Raw genomic sequence first — 3,545 nt, 5'->3', positions numbered from 1 at the left:
CCTAGTGTCATTAGTAATCTGGAGCCTAGCCTTAAATCTCCTATCACTTCCTAAATACTTATCATTTTACACCTGTGTACAGATAATAGACCTTGATGTAAGTCTCTTCATCTCTCAGGACCAAATATAGTGCCTTTTAGGTTTCTGGAAGAAATGTTATATTTTTAAGCAGAAGTGGAAGTTTTCACCATCCATACTCCATAATTTTTATATTCATTTGGACTCGTTGTTTGTAGTTTGTTTATAAAATTGTTATGAGAAAATTTAGACAAATTTCAAAACCAATGTTTTGCATTTATTTATTTCCTGCAGTACATAAGTAATTGGATTAATCTTGCACAGGATAGGGACCGCTGGCGGGCTTATGTGAGGGCGGCAATGAACCTTCGGGTTCCTTAAAAGCCATTTGTAAGTAAGTAAGTACATAAGTAATTACAGGAGTGTACAAGGCTCTTCGTTTGGAAATTTTTGTATCTTGAGTTGTATATGGCACTACTTGATTTTGGCTTGGATCATGAATTTTCATTTTTTTTTTTTTTTTTTTTTTTTTTTTATTTATCATTTACAAACTTCTTTTTCTTTACTGAGGCCAGAGATGCGACTTTGTTTCGTGGCGGTACCTTAGCAACCATTCTCTTGTTGCAAATTAATTTTGTTATTGTCCTTAGTAACGAGTTTCAATAAAGTTAAAAGCTTATTTTCCTATATTTTACTGAATCACTAAAGTGGTGACCCCGAAAATGGAGAAAATAATACGCGGAATGTTTTAGCTGATTATTATAAATCCATATCTCCCACTATAGTTGAAGAATGTTTCGAAGACATGCTAGAATTGTTTCAAATACCACAAGTAATAATAGAGATAATGCCTGTAACATTCTCGCCTTTTAAATCCAATGCCCAAAACTCGTAGGCTACTGAAATGATTACATTCATAAATAGACACAACATAAGATTACCATCTCCACTCCCTAAAACAGTATTAAAGTTGCAGAAATGTATTATAGTCCCGACATTGTTATTTCTGGCGTGACTCTGCCTCTTTGCTTACGTCTTAGAAAGTGAAGGCTCTATAAAGTCTAGGTAGGTAGTATTGTTCGCCATTTTTGTTCTTACGTTGCCGAGCTACCATACGAGGAATCTATTTGCCACACCGTTAAACATTATCATGTCGTAGCTCCTATGATAATAAATCAAATGCAGTGTAATTCAGCAAATAATTGAGCGGCAAATAACGTCTTTGTGTGCTTTTTGCGAACGCCAACGCCAGCTAAAATGGCGGGCGATTATATTAAGTATTTATGGAGCCTTAAGAAATGAATCAGCGAATCACAAGACGCACACGTTTAAATGTAGCCGACCTGCAACGCGATTGGCTGCCGGAAATTAGAGCGACGGGACTATAGCCCATTTACAAAATGAACAAGCATGTAACAGATGAACAGGCATTAAAATGTGAACATATCGTTCTAAACTGAAAAGAAATGTGCAGTGAAAAAATACCAATATTAAGGAAAATATTTACGAAGTTATGGAATTTATAGAAGTTCTAACATATTATATTTTACATCTTGATTACACAACTTTTAACACTGTATCACTTCGGAATATGTATGATAAGAACTTTGTGTTAAATTTTAACGTACCTTGTTAACATGTTTCGACCTATTTTGGGTCATCTTCAGAACTGGTCGTTGTTGGTCTTGGCGCCTCTTGTTTCCTGTGAGGGTGCATTCGTAGTGTAGAGTCAAAGAGTGTATGTGTTTTGAAATTGAGTTGTGTGTTGAGAATGTAATACCTGCAACAACTTCTACATAGGACAGACAGGCAGCTCATTTCAAACAGGTTACAAAGAACACATCACAGCCATAACAAAATTACAAAACACCTCCACATATGCAGAACACATCACAAATGCCAACCACACCTACAGAGACATCAACACAGACATGGAAATACTGCACATCCAACCAAAAAGCCAGAAACTCAACACACTAGAACAATATGAAATATACAGACACACGAAAACACACCCCAACGATATTCTCAACACACAACTCAATTTCAAAACACATACACTCTTTGACTCTACACTACGAACGCACCCTTACAGGAAACAAGAGGCGCCAAGACCAACAACGACCAGTTCTGAAGATGACCCAAAATAGGTCGGAACATATTAACAAGGTACGTTAAAATTTAACACAAGAAAGTTCTTATCATACGTATTCCGAATATTATATTTAATTCATTTTCCGCTACATATTGCAATGCTGTTTCTTGCCGTGTGTTGTGTTTTAGCAGCTGATTCACCCATTTCTCTGGTTTATTGCGGACGAATGGGAAGTAAATAACTGGGCTATTGTAAGGATAATGAGATAATGATGATTATGATATGTTGTTGTTTTCTAATGCCAGGCGTTTGACAATAAAGTCATTTGACCTCTTGCACTCCAATATTTTTCAAAGATATTATCATGACTAGCCACTGAAGCACAGATGTTAAATGGCAAGTTGTAGCCGATTTAAGTGAACACCATATTTTAATGTTTTGGTGGCTACTTCATTCACACACAACCCCCAGAATGTCTGGAGGACCACACCTGCTGTTGGTCGACGGGTCCATTGGACCTAGCTGGGAGATCTTGTTGATCACCAGCTTTCCCTCCTTAAGCCACTGGAGGACGATTGTAGTGCCATAGCAGGTCAGCACTAGCAACAGAAAAGTAGAAAGAGGAGGAAGGAAAGGGAAATGAACCCCTAGGCCTCGAATGCTCTAATGCCGTCTGGGTCGAAGAAAGTAAGAGTTCAGTCAGAGGACTGGATAGGAAAGGGTAAAGAGGGAATTAGGTATTGGATAGAGGAAAATTATACCAAATTCAGTCATTAACTCAAGCTGACCAGTGCTAATGGATGAGTAGCCCCACCCTTCAGTTCAGCTCGTAAAATTATGCTTACTAACAGCTGCACCACGAGAAGGCAGGGATGGGACATTGGGTATTTGTCCAGGTTGGTTCCTTAAAGCCTTCAATGGGAAGGATTAATGGCTCTTCCCCCTGTATCCGACAGATACCCTTTTGCAGCCGATTATGATATGTGAATTAGGCCTAATGATGGCGAAATGAGTCCGACGTCCAACGTCGGAAGTTATCCAGCAATTCTGCTTCAGTTGGTTGAGGGGGGAAAACCCCAACTAGGTAACTTGCCCCAACCAGGATTTGAACCTGGGATTGCTCGTTTCATGGCTAGACGCGCTAACCGTTACTCCACAGCAGCGGACGTCTGGTCACCTTATCTAATCAGAGTATTGTATCTGTATAGGAATTAAGCTATCCGTATGTGAAGCACAAGCTGGGGCAAGTATAACAATACGGCATGACGCCACATCCTTAGTCATAACATGGCCAACATTGATCAAATTTATATACAAATGCACGTTTAATATAGCAACTTCTTTGTTTTTTAGAACTTTGAACATATTAGGCGATTGTTACAATGACCATGACTAGGCCACGGCACGTCTGTTGTGACGTCACTGCTGTTGG

The sequence above is a fragment of the Periplaneta americana genome, chromosome 2 (assembly GCF_040183065.1).
Source record: "Periplaneta americana isolate PAMFEO1 chromosome 2, P.americana_PAMFEO1_priV1, whole genome shotgun sequence".
Taxonomy (NCBI): Eukaryota; Metazoa; Arthropoda; class Insecta; order Blattodea; family Blattidae; genus Periplaneta; species Periplaneta americana.
This window is presented reverse-complemented; position numbering follows the sequence as displayed.